At 36.0% G+C, this 19,031-nt stretch overlaps 1 protein-coding gene across 4 annotated transcripts in view; it reads right to left on the reverse strand.

Moving 5' to 3' along the window:
• UBE3A (ubiquitin protein ligase E3A) overlaps positions 1 to 18,749 on the reverse strand; it is a 97,644-nt gene extending 78,895 nt beyond the window's left edge. For 2 of the 4 annotated variants that reach the window (XM_047735569.1, XM_047735568.1), the window contains exon 1: positions 18,618 to 18,749. The gene's annotated coding sequence lies outside the window, so the exon portion shown is untranslated. The remainder of the gene's footprint in view (positions 1 to 18,617) is intronic. The other 2 variants (XM_047735572.1, XM_047735570.1) reach the window with 2 other exon arrangements.
• Between the last annotated feature and the right edge of the window lie 282 nt (positions 18,750 to 19,031).

Raw genomic sequence — 19,031 nt, forward strand, 5'->3', positions numbered from 1 at the left:
GCAATCTCAAGCACAGAGAGACAAAATGACCAGAAAAAATATGTTAATGACCTAAGGACAAGTTCGAATGATTTAACACACCCGTAACTGGAGTCCCAGGAAAAAGACGGTGTAAGAGGAAGGTAAGTGATTTAAAAAATACATAGAAGAAATAATGGTTGACACTTATTTCAAATTTGAGGAAACCATAAAACCTAAGGAGGATAATCACAAAGGAAACCAGTGATAAACAGAAAATCTCAAAAGGGGGCAGAGAGAAAAGACTTTAAGTACAGCAGAAGAGAAGTATGACCACAGACTTCTCATCAGAAACAAAGGCTAAAATGGGGCACCTGGGTGCCTCGGTTATTTAAGCATCAGACTCTTGGTTGACTCAAGTCACGATCTTGGGGTCATGCGATCAAGCCCTGCACTGGGTTCTGTGCTTGGCGCAGAGTCTGCTTGAGATTCATTCCCAGAACCTCCCTCTTCTTCCTCTTCTGTTCCTTCCCCTGCTTACGCTCATGCACACACTCTTTAAAATAAGTAAAATCTTTTAAAAATATATAAATAGAATCTTAAAAAAAAAAACCAACAAAAAAAAATGACTGAAAGAAAAACAGGTCAATCTAGAATTATATATCAAGTGAAAATACCCTTCAAAATATGAAGAGAAACACCTATACATCTACCAGAATGGCTACATCAAAATAACTAAGAGCCCTAAATGTTGATAAGGACGTTGGGCAACTGGAAATCTCATATATTGTTGGCAGGAGTGTAAAACAAAACAAACCAATCTGGAGAAAAGATCTGGTATTATAACTACCCTATAACCCAAAAATCACATTCCTAGGCATTTATCCAAGAGAAAAGATACCATATATATCCACACAGACTTTCAAATAATTGTTTACTTTAGCTTTATCTGTAACAGCTAGGAACTGAAAACAGTAAAAGAATGACTTTACAAACAACTTATACATGCAATAACATGGATGAATCTCAAAAATATTATGCTGAATAAAAGAAACCTCATACAAATTCTAGTCCAAGGTAAACTAATCTAGGATGAAAGTGATGAGAACGATGGTTGATTTGGAGAAGTGATGTGGAGACAGGAACTGACCTGGAATGGTGTGTACAGGTTCTACAACTTGATAGGACTTAAGTGCTACAAAGGTGTACACATTTGTCAAAACTCATGGAATGGTATATGTGGCAGATTTTATTTTCCAAAGATTGCTACCACAATATAATCACACATGCCTTTCTTACAAGGTCAACACTGGCATTCTCCATCAGGTGGTGAGGTCTATGTCCTTTTTCCTTTATATGAGTGGCCTCTAGGATTCTTTCAGTCAAGAGTATGGTGTTCTATGACTTAATGCTAGGTCATAAAAATGCCATTCAATGCCATATTGAGTAAGTCAGCCACTTGGCAAGAAAGCCAATCAACCACATAGATATAAAGGCAGTATGTAAGTGTTCTAGACCTCAGCTCTAGCTGAAGTCCTAATAGCCAGCAACAATCACCAGACTTGTAAGCCATCCTTCAGATAATTCCAGCCTCCAATTATCAAGTTACATCAATTATCAAGCCACTCTGACGTGCTTCAAGCCAAGACAAACTATGCTTTCTAGTCTCTGCACAAAGCACAGGTTCATAAGCAAACTAAATCCTGATATTTAAGGGTGATTTGTTACACAGAAATAAATAATTAGAACAATATACTAAAATCAGTTAAATTCAATATACTAAAATTAGTTAATAATAAGTTACTAAGTTTCAGTTGACAATATACATGCTGAAGTTAAGGATGAGGAATACTAATAACTGCAAGTTACTTTGAAAAGCATCAAAAAATAAAACAAATAGGTGGATAGATATGACACAAAGCAAAATGTTAACTGAGGAATTACATTCTACAATTATTTCACACCTGTGTGAGTTTGAGTATTTTTCCTAATAAAACAATAAAAGAGAAACAGGCATTTTCATGCAAATAAAACCTTAAAAAGTTTTTTGGCCAAAAAGATCTGATCCCAGTGTCCTGGGATGGAGCCCCTCATCCCCTGCATCCCCCCTCCCCACACTGGGCTCCCTGCTCTGAGGGAAGCCTGCTTCTCCCTCTCTCACTGCCCTTGCTTATGTTCCCTCTCTCACCGTGTCTCTGTGGAATAAATGAGTAATTTTCAAAAAAAGGTTTTTTTCCTAAATTCTTCAAACCTGGGTCTACATAAAGAAATCTATACAAATCTACACAAAGGAAAATGAAAATGGTAATTACGAGCATAAATATAAAAAATGTTGATGAATTTGGTTTAAAAACTTGGTTTAATAACTTGGTTTGATAATTTCTTGGTTTTTAAATGTCTTTACAAAACAATTAGCCATTTAAAAGAAATAATTACAAATAAGACTATGGAGTTTATACCTTATGTAGAAGTAAAATATAAGACTACAATACGAAAAAGGATCATAGAGTGTAAACAAATTTATACTGTATGAGAATTCTCACAATATATTCTTAGAGGTATATTTCTGAAAGTAGACTGATATAAACCAAGGGATATTATAAGTACTAGTACAACCACTGGGGGCAGAGGAAGAATAAGATATAAGCTAATAGCAAAGATCAAACAAACTTCTATAAAAATGCTCAATCCAAAAGAAAACAGGAAAGGGGAGAAAGAAGATAGATGGAACAAACAGAAAATGAATGGTAACTTGGTAATCTGAAACCCAACCACATAGTAAAGTGTAACAAATGCAAACTGACTGAACACTCAGAAAGCAAGATATTATAAAAATCAACCCAAAAGATCCAACTATACATTGTCTAAAAGAAAAACATTATATACATAATGACAGGTAAGTATGAAAGATGTAATATTCCAACATGAAGCATAATAAAGGAGGACTGGTTATACTAATACCAGACAAAGTAGACTTTAGGACCAGGAACATTACCAGAGAACCACAGAGATGTAACAATACAGAATCAATCCATCAGAGAGGTCTAAGAGACCTAAACGTGACGGAACCTAGTATCTACAGCTTTAAAATCTATGAGGCGAAAATGGACAAAACCTGAAAGGAAAGATAGCAAGCTCACAATTACAGTTGAAGATTTCAATACTCCTCTCTTGGTAATTAATAAAATAATTAACCAAAAAAATCAGTAATGACACAGAAGAAATACATACATCTAATAAAGAGTTTGTATCCTGAAAAGAATGAGCAAAATATATGGATACTCAAAAAAGATATACACATGGCTAATAACACATGAAAACTTCTCAATATCATTCTTCATCAGGGAAATGTAACAACCATGATACTTCACAACCTTTAGTATGAAAATTAATTTTAAAGAATAACAAAATAACAAGTGTTAGCAAAGATGTGTAGCAACTGGAACCTTGTGATTGCTGGTAGGAATGTAAAATGGGTACAGCCATGGTACAGTTGTACCATGGGTACAACATGGTTATGTTGATTCACCCCTCCAAAATTACCAAATGACCCAGCAATACCATTTCTAGGTATAGACCCAAGAATTAAACATGCAAGAACTGAAAGCAAGGACCTGAAGAGATTATTTGTATACCCATGTTCACAGCAGCCTATTCATAATAGCTAAAAAGCAGCAGCAACCCAAGTGTCCAGTGAATGAATGGTTAAACAAATGTGATCTTTTTACATACAATGAAATACTACTCAGCCTTAAAAAGGAGGGGCACCTCGACAACTCAGTCACTTGAGGATTAGACTCTTGATTTCCCTCAGGTCATGATCTCAGGGTTGTGAGATGGAGATCAAGCCCAGCTTTGGAGTCTGCTTCTCTCCTCTTCCTCTGCCCTTGCTCATCTGTGGGTGTGAGTGCTCTCTTCTCACATAAATTAATGAAGGAAGGAAGGAAAAAAGAAAATTCAGATATATGCTGTAACATGAGTGAACCTTGAGGCTATGAGGGTAAGTGAAACAAACCAGAAGCAAAGGACAAATACTGTATGAATACACTTACATAAGTAGCTGGCAGAGTCAAATTTTTAGAGACAGAAAGTAGAACAGTGGTCACTAGAGGCTGGAGGGAGGGGGAAGATAACAGGGGCGGTAAAGTGTTACTATTTAATAGGTACAGAATTTGAGTTTGGGACTATGAAAAAGTTCCAGAGATGAGTAAGAATGATGGCTATACAACATGAATGTACTTTATGCCACTGAACTGTACACTTAAAAAAAGTTAAAATGATGGGTTTTATATGTATTTTACTATAGTTAAAGAAAAAGAAATTGCAATGGGATACCACCACACACCCATCAAAATGTCTACAATGTCTATCAAATGCTGACAAGGATTTGAAAGACCTGGAACTTCCACACATTGCTGGTGGGAATGCAAAATTGTTTAACTATTTGGAAAAGAATGCCTTATACACTTGAACATAAACCTTTCATGTGATCCAGTAATTACATCTCAAGGCGTTTACCCTGGAAAGATGAAAATATGTTCAAAGACACGTGCAAAGAGTACCTTTATTCACAGTAGCCTAATCCCAGAAAAAAATCTAAATGTTCACCAGAAAAAAATCTAAATGTTCACCAAAAAAAATGAAAAGCAAACTATGGCACAGCCATACTGTATTTTAAAAAAAAGTAATAAACACAAAATGGAAGAAATCTCAAATTCATGCTAAAGGAACAAAGCTAAAAGAAGAGTATATAACTTTTGATATCAATCATAAGAGTATATAACTTATGATACCAACTCTAGAAGAGGCAAAACTAATAAGCAGATCATTGTTGCCCAGGCCCAAAAGGGAGGAATGACTACAAAGGAACATTTTTTCAGAATAATTCAAATGTTCTAGATCTTAATTGTGGTAGTTGTTACAGTGTATACATCAAAACACATCAAACTGTACACTTAAAAAGGGGTATACTTTAGAGGATATAGGTTATACTTCAAAAACTTTATTAGTTTATGAAAATATATAAAAAGGTGGCATTTTGGGGCACCTGTGTGGCTCAGTTGGTTAAGCGTCCAACTCTTGGTTTCAGTTTAGGTCATAATCTCAGGGTCATGGGATTGAGCCCCAAGTTGGGCTGGGCATTCATCAGAGTCTGCTTGAGATTCTCTCTCCCTCTCTGACCCTACCCTGCTCATGCACACATGTACTCCCTCTCTCTAAAATAAATAATATTTAAATAAAATTAAAAGGTGGCGTTTTAAAACAGGAAAGTATCCCTCAAGAGGTCTAGAGAATTGCCTATCCAAGTGGAAAAAAATAAAAGATAGCTATTTGTATGCCATATCTAAAAACATGCCAAATGCAATCCAGATCTAAACCTAAATCACACTATATGCAAAAATTAACTCAAAAACAGATGACAGACCTCAAGGTAGAATTAAAACTACAAAATTATTAGAAGAAAACAGGCATAAACCTTCATGACCTTAGATTAGGCAATGGTTTCTTAAACACCACCACCAAAGGCAACAAAAGAAAAATACATAAATTGGACTTCACCAAAAATTAAAACCTGGCTGCTTCAAGGAAACAATCATGAAAGTGAAAAGACAACCCTATAGAATGGGGAGAACTATCTGGAAATCATCTATCTGATAAGACTTGTAACCAGAATATATAAAGAATACATAGAACCAAGTAAAAAAAAGAAGACCCAATTAAAATACAGCAAAGGATTTGAGTAGACCTTCTCCAAGAGGGCCAATCAGCACATAAAATGTAATTATCATTAAACATTAAGCAAATGCAAATCAAAACCAGAAAGAGATATCTTAACACCCATATAAATTACTAAAATAAAGAGATAATAAACTTTGGCACAGAAGGAGAGCTATCAAAAACACATACATTGCTGAAAACTATAAAATGGTGCAGCCACTTTGGAGGATCCCGGCAGTTCCTCGAAAAGTTAAACACAAATAGATAACTTATGACCCAGCAGTTTTACTCCCAGATATTCCTGAGAGATGACTATGTATGTTCATACAAAAGCTAGTATGTGAATGTTCACAGAAACATAATTCAAAATCAAAACATGGAACAATCCAAAGAGTTATCAACTGATGTCTGAATAAACAGTGCACATATTAATAGTGTAATATTATTCAGCCATAAAAAAATAAAATGCTGTTACATGCTACAAGTAAACCCTGAAATACAATACCATGTAAAAGAAGCCATACACAAAAGAGCACATATTTTATGATTCCATATATATGAAATGTCTAGAATAGGCAAATCCATGTAGAAAGCAAGCAGATTAGTGGCTGTCAAAGGCTGGAGGACAGAAAAATAGAGAATGACTACTAACAGGTACAGGGTTTCTTTATGGAATGATGAAAATGTTCTAAAATTAGCGGCGGTGGATACGAAAACCCAAATATACCAAATATAAATACACTAAAAATGAATCGCATGTTTTAAAAGGGTGAATTTTATGGTATGTGTATTACATCTCAATAAAGTCAGAACTATAAAAACTATATGCTTGTTTTTTTTTTAACTTCACAAAAAAGGAAAAAAGCTGCATGTATCTCTAGTTACACAGATATACTTACTTTGTATTTGCCAGGCAATTTTCTGTTTTTCTACAGCTACATTTAACAACTGTTATGTTTTAGAATTAAGAAAAAGCAAACTTTCATTTATTTTTGTACTTAAAAATACACAACTATATGTTTATCTCCTCACTCAAAAATAATTCTACATACCAATATTTAAGGGGGGGACCAACCAGGAAATACAAGAGGCTCTCTGGAAATATGAAAATATTAGAATTCTTGGTTTTATGATTTATGGGAATACTCTACTAGTTAAAACTGAGACTGTGCTGCAAATCTAGGTTATACACAATCAGTTACATATAGGAAAATAACTCTGGGATCATTATCGCTGAAAAGAAATGAACTCTCTGAAATGACAATTGGCCTGCCCCTCCCTCTGGGTTCTGTGAACAGTTCAGAAATTAAATAAATTATGCTTATTTACCTACCTGCATAACTACGGAAAGTACACTCATGACTGGCCAATATTAAAATGCTATTTCTCCCAATAAGGTAGCTTTACTTAAGTGTTTTATTACATGGCTTAGTGGCACTGAGAGTATCTTACCTAAGTGCAGATCAAGTATCATCTACAGAGATCTTTTAGAAATTCTAAATTACCAGAATTATTTCAATTTCCTGGCTTTAATGATAAACCACTCATTCTGGTCAACAACTCTATGATCTGAAAACAGAAGCAAATGTGCCACATAGTCCCAAGGACTGACTATTGTGAAATTTTCCCCTGGGTTCTTTTTACACTATAGTTCAATTGAGTTCTATCTTATACAGTGCTTAACCTAAAATTAAACCTAGAATTATGCTAGGTTTCAGCCTGTGTTATACACACACAAAAGATGTATAGTAGAAGACACTAAAATAACTAAAGGTAGGTGGGTTTTCCTTGAAATAATCATAAACACATATTTTCAGGTTTACTATATTTCATCTGTATATCAAATGTAGTATATAAACTCATAAAATTTGATTTAAGGATAACAAAAGACTGGCTTCTAATTTAACTTCAAAATCCTTTTAAGAAAACTTAGCACATATAATTTTAAGTCAACTAGACTGCCTCTTGTTAAAAGAAAACTGTTGTTCTGAACACCAGCCATATTTGAAGGACTTAAATAATAAAAATTGAGGGCATTTAATTTTCTATGAATGTCTAGTAAAATACTTAAAATAGCCTAATGATATTCTTTTGAGCGGTTAGTTACCAACTGGAATAGTATTTCTGAATCAATCAGTACATGAACATTCATTCATTTACCTAGCACTCACAAATGCTTGAAATTGCACATTAAAAAAGAGAGAGGGTGCCTGGCTGGCTCAGTAAGGTGGAACATGAGACTCTTGATTTTGAGGTTGTGTGAGCCTCAATTGTTGGGTGCACAGATTACTTTTAAAAAATCTTTAATAAAACAGACAGAGACAACTATTTACTTTTCATAAGAAAAGATTCATAAAATGACTTTTACACATACTTTACTCAGGAAGTGAAGAAATTATTTAATTGCAGTTGAAATTACTTACTTACTCAGGAAAAGCAAGATTCATTAACACCATAATACAAAGAAGCACTAAAATCAATGAGTACAAAGAGATTCTCAGGAAGGCTTCCCTAAGTAATATTTCGGCTTATTTAGCAATATTCCCTGAGACCTGTGAATGGGTGAAATTTGTTGTCTAACTGTGCTCACTGGCAAAGGGTCTGGCACAGAAAGGTTAGACATCTCAAAAAACTGAAAAGGCCAGTACTGTTAGATGGTTCTGTTTAGCGAGGAGTATGGAGAAAGGTAAGGCTGAGGAAGTACAGAATCTAGATCATGTCAGACTCTGTAAACTAATAAAGGCTTCTGAATTTTACTCTAAGCAGTGGAAAGCCAGAGAAGAATTTTAAATAGAAAGTTACAAGGTCAGAATTCTATTTTTATTTTTTTTAAAGACTTTATTTATTTGAGAAATAGAAATCACATGTAGGCAGAGAGGCAGGCACAGAGAGAGGGGGAAGCAGGCTCCCTGCTGAGCAGAGAGCCTCATGTGGGGCTCAATCCCAGGACCCTTGGACCATGACCTGAGCTGAAGGCCGAGGCTTAACCCACTGAGCCACCCAGGTGCCCCAGAATTCTATTTTTAAAAGATCACTTAAAAAGACAGAATTGTTATTTGTTCACAATAACCCAAAAGAATTATAAACTATTAGAAATGATGGAGTTCACCCAAATTGATGGATACAAAATCAATACCAGCAATAATCAAATGGAATAAAAAAGATGCTATTTACAATGCAAAAATTAATCAAATATCTAATGAATTCAATAACATATGCGTAAAAGGCATTTATGAAGAAAACCGCAAAATACTGAAGATTCAAATAAATAACAAGGTAATTCTCAATTTATATATTCAATGCAATTCCAAATAATATCCCAAAGGAATGTGATAAACTGGTTTTAAATTATTATGAAAGAATAAAAGTCTAAGAACAAGACAGTTCTGAAAATTAATAAAGGGGAGGCCTGTATTCCCAGATTTCAAAACTTAACTATTTAAAATAAAACAATGTAGTACCAGTATTAAAAAAAAAAGACAAAAAATTAAAAAAATAAGAAAGAGAGAAAAGAAAGAAATTAAAATCAAACCCAAGCACACAGCAGATGATACAGATGACATGCAAAAAATAAAGTGAAATAATGGGGGAAGAATTCAATACTTAATGTTGGGACAACTTGCTTATCATGGAAAAAAAAAAAAAAATCTGATTCCCAACTCCCTCCCACATGGACCTAAATGCAAAAAACAAAAAAACAAAAAACACCAAATAACATAAACCTATTAGCAGACAATATAAAAGAGAATTTCTTGAATAAAAAATACAAATCATAAAGGAAAAGGTTCATAATTTCAACACTGAAACTTGAGATTCTATATCCCGAAAGAGAATACCGTAATAGGCAACCAGCAGTATCTTTTTCTTATTCTGATAACTTTCATGGCTGCACTATAAAATAAAAAGGTTGGATGAGATGATGGTCTAGGTCCTTTACAACATAAATACTATATACTAATGTCTCATTCTTTATAAACAATAATTTACAAAACATTTAAAAGATACCAAAAATAATAAAATTCATGTCCATTTACCCACCATTTATACCATTTAATGTGAATTAAAATGAGGTATATAAAAAAAGGTATCATTTCACATCCATTTCAACTTTGCAAAAATTTTAAAATAGGACAATTCCAAGTGAGGGCGAGGATACTGGAAAGCAAAGTGCAAATATGAAGTATACACTGGCATGATGATTTTAAAGTTTTTTTTTTTTTTTTCAATTTATTTATTCGTCAGAGAGAAAGATCACAGGCAGGCAGAGTGGCAGGCAAAGGGAGAGAAAGAAGCAGGCTCCCCGCTGAGTAAGGAGCCCGATGTGGACTCAATCCCAAAACCCTGGGATCATGACCTGAGCCCACGGCACCTGGTTAACCGACTGAGCCACCCAGGCGTCCTGGCATAATGATTTTAAAGAATTTAGAAATATTTACTAAGGTCAAAGTTATTCACAACCTATTCCCAGGCAATTCATTTTCATGAATCTTCCTAAACACCAATACCAAAAAATGTGTAAAAGCAATCATTTCAGCATTATTTATGACAACAAAAAAGAAATAACTAGAAATATCCATCAATAGTGAAATATATACATTTTATAAATGGAGTACCATACAGCAAATTGAATAAATACATATATATTTCCAAAAAATGCTTTTTTTAAAAGGACTCTGATGAAAGATTATGTATAATACAGTACCATTTTGTAAAAATTTAAAGATTTTATTTATTTATTTGACACAGAGAGATCACAAGTAGACAGAGAAGCAGGCAGAGAGAGAGACAGAGACAGAGATGGAAGCAGGTTCCCCGCTAAGCAAAGAGCCGGATGCGGGACTCGATTCCAGGACCCTGAGATCATGACCTGAGCCAAAGGCAGCGGCTTAACCCACTGAGCCACCCAGGCGCCCCCCATTTTGTAAAAATTTAAAACACAAACACTTGTCACTTATGGATACTTGTACAAGCATACAGTAAAAGTATAAAAAAGAGTATGATGTATACTCAAGAACCTCAGGATAGTTATTGCCTTACAGAGGGTTAACAGCATTTACTTCCCAAAGAATCAAAAGTGGCAGAATTTACAGTTCTGGATGGTGTATATTTGCTCTATTATTTATGGTATGTTTTAACTATCTTATAATTAAGATACATACATATATTCAAAAAGAAAAAAATGAATATATAATACCTAAACTGAAAATTACCTTGGAGATCATCTAATCCAACCCACGTACTTTTTAAAGAAAAGATATCAGAGTAAGAATATAAAATAAATATTACTGTAGTCTTGACAGTTTTAAACATATGCTACTTGTCTAAAACAGCACCTAGGAGAATTAAATCTTGATCACTTAAGAGAAACTTGTAGGCCCTAGTGATCAGCGTCAATTTCTCAAAATCTGATGTCAGAAATATGGAGAACACAAACACACCCCTCCTAGAAAAGCCTTGTCAAATTCAGCACACAGAGAGACAGTAAAGTCGGGCTGTAGTACAGATGTCTTTGACCCGCTGTCCAGGCTGACCCCTAGTCCTGTATCTACTTAAAATTAGTTAAATGTTCTGAAGCTTAGAGGATTTTGTTCCTGATGATTCTTACTCATCAGCTCACAGCAGATACCTTAAAGTAGTCCTGAATGGAAAGCAGTTACATTCACCAAGCACTTACAAATACATAAAAGGGCATGTGAAAACAAAAAAACAAAAAAAAAAAGAGACACACAGCAAGTGTTCTCACAGAATCTTCAATTCAGGATGAACGAAAGGATTTAATTTCAGTTGAGGTAACTTACCTATTTTCCAGTTGAGATCCAACTATTTTTAAGTTCATCCCTCTTTAACTTTCATTTAGCCCAAAAGATAAAAGAGGAATTTTAGAGGGAATAAACTGACTCCCTAATGAGTTAACTGACACCAAAAAACTTTTTCATTTTGAAAATAATTTGAAATAAAGTTCACTGGGCAATAATTAATGAAATATGCAATAATATGAAATGCAGAAATCTAGTTTTATGTGTTTAAAAGACTAAAGTTAGCTTGGTTTTTCTAATACATTCTCCTTAAGTGTTCTCATTTCAACACTATATATAGTCAACTTTTTTTTTTTTTTTAAGATTTATTTATTTATTTGAGAGAGAGACAGTGAGAGAGAGCGTGAGTGAGAAGGTCAGAGGGAGAAGTAGACTCCCCATGGAGCTGGGAGCCCGATGTGGGACTCGATCCCAGGACTCCGGGATCATGACCTGAGCCGAAGGCAGTCGTCCAACCAACCGAGCCACCCAGGCGTCCCTATATAGTCAACTTTTAAGCACTTCCGTTCCGTCAAGCACAGTGTATCACTACCTTAGCTACCAAACTTTATCCGTTTAATTTTCTATTTTCCCTCTCTATTCTTAAAACATTTTAATGTGTCCTAGTCCATTTCTGGCTGCTAAAAGAAAATACCACAGACTGGGTGGCTTATAAACAGAAACTTATTTTTCAAATTCTTGGAATCTAGGAAGCCCAGTATTAAGGTGCCAGCAGATTCAGTGTCTGGCAAGAACCAGCCTCCTAGTTCACAGATAGCTGTCTTCTGGCTAAGTCCTCATATGGCAGAAGAGTCAAGGGAACTCTGCAATCTTTAATAAGGCACTAATTTCATTCATGAGGACTCTACTCTCATGATCTAATCACCTCAGGAAGGCCACACTTCCTAATACCATTACAATGGGTGTTACAATTCAATGTATGAATTCTGAGAGGACATAATCATTCCATATATAGCAGTATGTCACAGACATAGCAAAATGTGTAAGAAATTGAGTATGAATGAAACAGCTAAAGTAATTAGAGAAACTTTTCATTCCATAGAAGCTCTAAATTTAGAATATCTTAAACAGCAGTTTTTATCACTAACATGCAATATGATACAGTGTCAGCCCACTTCAGAAAACTAGAAAAGAAAAATTTTACCCAATTACTTTTTGTGTGAAATGGGATTTATCGATCAGTATAAGTGTCTTATACAATAGATGCTCAAAAGACATGTATTTTTCAAACAAAAACTTTATATTTAACAAAGGTAAATACTTAACATTCTTATTTATGGTACACTATGAGGTTATCAGTATTGGCACATACATACACACAGAAGCACAATAAATAGAATTCTTAAGAAAAAATACTAAACTAATTAATAAGCTGGATATACCTGTATTTCTCCCTATGCTTTATACAGAAAACATTGCTGGCATTTCATCTTTTCCCTTCCCAAGAGGATTATGCTTTACATCTGATAAGAGAAAGGAAGTATTTGTTGGCGGTATGAAGAAATTCCCACAGTGGTAGCTGCAGTGCTAGAAATCATCTCAGAAGAAAATAACACCAGTTTTAAAGATGGATCTAAAGACTATAAGGAAGTGACAAAATGTGACATTTGTCTATACTGAATTCTAGATACATAATTCTTACATTATTTTCTGTACTTAGTATATAATTCAGAGAGAAAATTCAGAATTTATTCTGCATCACGAAGAATATGAAAGTAAACAGATTAGGATAGTGGTTACAGCCACAAAAGCAATTCTAAGACTACCTTCTCACATCCAAGAATAGAAATCTATTATATTAGAAGCTTGAAATGGATAAGGTATCCCTTTTGATACAAAGAGAAAGATGTCATCACATTAAGAACAAAGAATTACAAGACTGCACACCACAAAGAGACAGGTCAAAAAATTTTTTTCATGTTTTATTTCTGTAATATAAAAGGATCTGTGCTTGACTAACCTCAACTAACCCCAAAGGGTACAGAAGGTCAACTTCTATAACACACTTAACTGTTAAGAGTCACCACATTAAGCTCTATATTGGCCAGCCAAGAGTTTCATTTAAGGAATATTTTATCCTGCTTGTATAATCAAGTGTTCAGGGCTCAAATGCAATTTCCATGCTTTTTATTTGTGGCATAGATGTTGACTTTAATAAGTCTTACATAGGATTCTTTTCTATGATCCACATGCGCTATCTTATAGATTCCAGAAGACTTCCTAGGATGGAACTTTTGTAATAATCTTACCCAATAAGAATCTATGTCTCTAAAACCTCTTTTACTTTCAGGTCAACCTTACGGCTCACCTTAATTCAAATTAACAGGAGAGGTCAAAAGTAAAGCAAATTAGGGTGTCTAGGTGGCTCAGTTGGTTCAATGTCTACCTATATATGATCAGGTCAGGATCCTGGAGTCCTGGAATCAAGTCCTGTGCCAGGATCTCTCCTCAGTGAGGAGTCTGCTTCTCCCTCTGAATGACCCTCCCCTCTCTACTGCTTTCTCTCTCGCACTCTCTCAAATAAATAAAATCTTAAAAAAAAAAAAAAGTAAAGCAAATTACAGAAGGCATTTTTGACTTAGGATTAGTAATACTGAATCAGTAATCAGTAATACTGAATCAGTATTATTAAGATCTTACTATTTATTTCAAAGGTAGTTAACAAATTTAAAATAAACTCACATACTAAGTAATTCCCAAAATAATACTTCTGAAAGTATGAAAAATAAAAAATGTTTATAGAGAAAGCATGAAAATATATCAATGTTCCAATCACCTGCTTATACTAACCAACTTGTTTTCTTGGGTAAGTCACTAAGTCACATATAACTTCACTTTATACAGTATTATTCTACTTTTTTGAGAATCATCACATCTGAAAAAACAATCCTTTGAAAGAGACAAAGCAATTATCAGCTTCATTTAACAGACGTTAACGGAACAAAGGCTTTGAAAGGTAAATGACCTGCTCATGACCAGCTAGGAAGCTAGATTGGAAGGATGAACCCATGCATCTTCTGACACCAAAGTTAGTGCTTCTTCCTCCACATCAGTGGTTCTTGGTGGCTTTTGTTCACTGAACCTGTTGAGACTCTGAAACTTAAAATTTATATATAATTTTAGGGAGTTCACAGTCACGAAGCTTAGCATCAAACAGAAACAACTGTCAACCAAATCTCATTTGCAAACAGCAATATTCCCAAAAAAAGGTATTAGCTTTATTTCATTCTCAGATTGGCCTTAAACTTACAAAGTTCATTTTGACTCATTATCCATAATGGTGTTACTTATTAATGATAACTTAGATCAAAACACACTACAGGTAACATTTCTGAGGGTAAATGAAAATTAAAGTTGGCAAAGAAATTTATCATCTATTTATTAATTAGTTATTTCATTTAAGAAATTATATAGCATCTTTAAGTATTTTAAACATCTGTTCCGGACATAGGATAAGTTTGTAGATTAATACCATTACTACTTACTGTAATTTTACTTGACTTCCTTTATTAGGAGAAAAAGCCCCACTTCCTGCACTGTTATGCTCAGAAAAGGCCCAATGATGGCATCTTGTGAAGTCTGCCTTCTAATAATAATGTAGAAAAGATTCAAATAGAAGCAAATTACTCCTCTCAAAAGGTAGAACAGAACATGCACCACTGAATGCAAAGAGTCCTGAACTCTAGTCCAGAGACTCAGACTGCGGTTCTAGCTCTATCACCGGGTAGACTTCAAGAAAATCATTTTAAAACTTTGCACTTCAATTTCTTCATGTATAAAATAAATGGAGTGACTGGCCTCAAGAATAGTCCTACTGAGGTTTGAAACTTCTATAAACCTAGAACCAGAAGAAAGAATGATAATCACCAAAGAAAAATACCAAAGTACTTGCAGGCAACTGAAAAAGTAAATTTCTTTCTTTCTTTCTTTTTTCTTTTTTTTTTTTTTTTTAAATACATAGCCATTCACACACAGACACACACACACAACCTGCCAGGTTTTGGATTACAGAGTAGGACCAAGGTAGAGAGATAAACTATCTCACAAGGGGTGCCTGGGTGGCTCAGTGGGTTAAAAAGCCTCTGCCTTCAGCTAAGGTCATGATCCCAGGGTCCTGGGATCGAGCCCCACATCATCGGGCTCTCTGCTCAGCGGGGAGCCTGCTTCCCTCCTCTCTCTGCCTGCCTCTCTGTGTACTTGTGATCTCTGTCTGTCAAATAAATAAATAAAATCTTAACAGGGAAAAAAAAAAAAAAAACTATCTCACATAGGCCAAAGAGTTGTATAAATACTGTATTGTAAAACAATATTCTTTAGAATAGCAGCTACCACTGGAAGTGTTGAGTCCAAAGAATTGCCCTAAGATTACAAGAGCTCAGAAGAATGAGGCTCCATTATGTGATAGGATTTCACAAAAAAAATGGTGCTACATGGAGAAAGTCATTAGACAATAAGCTTCCAAAAGATAGACATGATTCCTGACTTTGTAGCTCCTACATATAACCCAGCTCACAGTCACAGTAGGTACCCAATAAATGTTAGTTGACTACTGATAACTAATTCTATATGCTGGCAACACACTTTCTGGTAAACACTAGGAGTCCCTGCCCTTAAAGAGTGAGTTCCCAGCTAGTGAGAATGAAACAATGTAAAGGATAACATGCTAGAGTCCACCCTATGTAAGATGCTTTGAGAACAACAACAAAAATAATAGGGAAGGAAGACTTCAAAGGATTAAACTTATTAAGGGCCTATGTGTTGGACATTTTATAAACTCTAATCCTCAAAACAACTCTACTTAGTTTCACCATTCCCTTTTTACATATGACAAAACTGCAGCTCACCAAGACTAAGCAACTTGCCAAGATCAGACAACTAAGGTGAGCCCAGAATTAAAAGTACAGTGAACTGTACATACTGTAAGGTTTTTGAATTTATCTTTACATCTACAGTGAAAGAAGAGTCAAAATCGGCCAAAACTCTGTTATCCTGAATTATCCTGAAAAGAGAAAACTTGTCTTCACTCATAAAAATCAAAAAACTAACTTTTTAGCAGCTCTATGTGCATTTAATGAAAGGTCTCTACGTTTTGACCAATACAAGTTTGGGTCTAAGCAAAAATGTGCAACATGATAAGAACATAACCAGTAATCATTTAAGAAAATAAATATTTATAAATATTTCAAGTGCTTGGGTTGAAAAATTTACATATGATCCATAGTTTTGGATTATCCCACTTACTGCTAATTTGAAAGAGCAAATTATTTCTGATGGGGGGGTGGGGTTTTTTTTGGCAGGGACAGCAGAAGGATCATTTATAAAATGATCTGAAGTTTAAGAAATACAAATGATTAAAGGTTAAATACTCAAGACACTGTAAGTACCCAATAAATCTTATTAAATGAACTTAACAAGTGGAATGAGAATGTGTCTGCCTCACACTTCTAACAAATATACTTAAGAAGGTATTTTTTAAGCCAATAAAAAAAATGTACAGTTTAAGAGAGGTAAAATAAAAACAGCTTACAAAACCTCTAAAGAGAAATCAGAACACCGTTATTGTATCTCTGTGTAAAGTTAAACTCCTCAGGAACTAGGCAATGTCCAGACAATAGTGTACATAATACTTAGCATACTAACGCTAGTTAATAAATACTGATACAAGACTTAGTTTCCAGTTCTAATTTTGTATAAAGAGAGGGTCATTATTTCTTGAATCTATTTCTTTTGTTGTCATTATTATCAGTTTCTTTAAAGAGCTTCTGGGTCATTCTTTGGGCTTATCAGGACCGTCACTAATACTGTATTCATTTTATTACAAATGTGATAGCTCAGATTTATAAGATCTAATTCTAAAATTATTTCAACTATACATATCACGACAAAAATTTTATTTTTATCTTCCTAAATTCTAAACTTTTGTACCTGGTTTACCCAGTAATCTAAGTAAGAATACTCATTAGTCAGAGATTATGAAGTAAACACTTCTCATCCCTCTTGTCTAATTCATCAAGATTTATTGTGTATCTACTGTGACTTTGACAGGTGACTTTTTAACAGTTATACTTCCAAACTTTAGGTCATTTCCCTTTCAAGGCCCCTACCCTCCCCCGAAGAATATTCTGGAATAATTTCCTGCTTCTTTCAATATTACAGGCAGTGGAATTCTTCAAAATTATGGGTCATATCTATACCACCTCATGATTTATGGAGGATAAATCTAGATTGTAAATCCCATACTACTATTCGTTTACATTTTCCAAAGTACCCTAGCACTTAATAAATATAATCCGAGACAGATTTAGTAACGTTTCTATTTTAGTATGCCAATTGGCCGTTTTTAAAATTTCAGAGCCTAAATTATCTTTGAAGAATTCTAAGCTCAGTGTCTATGTTAAAATTATTTCTAACTATTTTATGGACTAAAGCATTTGCCACATTCAATTCTGACTTTACCAACAAAACCTCCACGCCATGACGAAGAAAGAGTCCTTTTCATTTTCTCAACTGAAAAGGGAAAATTAAAAAAAAAAAAAAAGCCAACTGTTTGCAGGTCTGCATTTAACAGAATCTTTGGCAAACCCGATACCTCACATTTAATGTGAAAACCCCGATAATCGATAATCTGTGAACATAACCCTTGGGCTTGATTTCCCACTTCATCCGCCCTCCCTCCCCACCAGTCCACCTCCAAAGCACACATCTGAACATTTTCACCAACAGGGCCCAAACCTCGAAAAAAGAGCTCCCCTAGGAAAGAAAAGGGCAGCCCTGCCCTGCCTGGGGCCCGGGCCTGCTCCGTGAGCTTCGCTCCAAGGAGGGCCAACTCTCGACGCCCTACACGCCCCGCCCCGGGCCCGCTAGCGTCCCCTTAGGCACAAAACCCTCCCTCCGGCCCTCAGCCAGGACTGACAGTTACGGTAGCAGCAGCCGCTGCTTCCAGAGGCCTACTTCTGGCACCGACCCCTCCAAACCACGCGCCCCCAAACACTCGCGGTGGCGCGGTTTGGGAGCGTCCCTACCTTAGCCAGAGGCAGCCCCGAAGGGTGGTTTGGGCAACAGAGAGAACGAAGGGAAATGCCGCCCAGCCTCCCCGGCCCAGGGCCGGTCCTCCGCCGCACTGACCTGTTGTCGCCCCCGCGCCTGGGCTGTGGCCCTCGCAGCAGCGGCTGCCTCACTGGTAGCGGTCGCCCTCGCTCGCCGCCTCCGCCCGCCACCGCCTCGTTCCCTTTCGCTGCCTCCACCGCCGGGGCTCATACGGGACCCGCGCTTCCTTCTCCGGAGATTAAGGCCGGGAAAGGGGGCGCCGGGGCCGCAGAAAACCCCACGCTCGTCGCCAGCCGCCGCTCCGCCGCTGCTTCTCCCCACTGGGGAGCTGCGGGGCCCTCTGAGCCGGAGCTACGCTGCGAGCTGCTCCGAGAGCGACCCCAAGGAGGAGCCGAGGGAGGCGCAGCTGCCCGCGGCCGTAATCGTTGGGTTCGTAGAGATGAAGCGCAAGTCAGAGGCGGCAGCGGAAGGCGAGCGCCCAGGCCAGTAGAT

This window comes from Lutra lutra, chromosome 7 (genome assembly GCF_902655055.1).
Source record: "Lutra lutra chromosome 7, mLutLut1.2, whole genome shotgun sequence".
Taxonomy (NCBI): domain Eukaryota; kingdom Metazoa; phylum Chordata; class Mammalia; order Carnivora; family Mustelidae; genus Lutra; species Lutra lutra.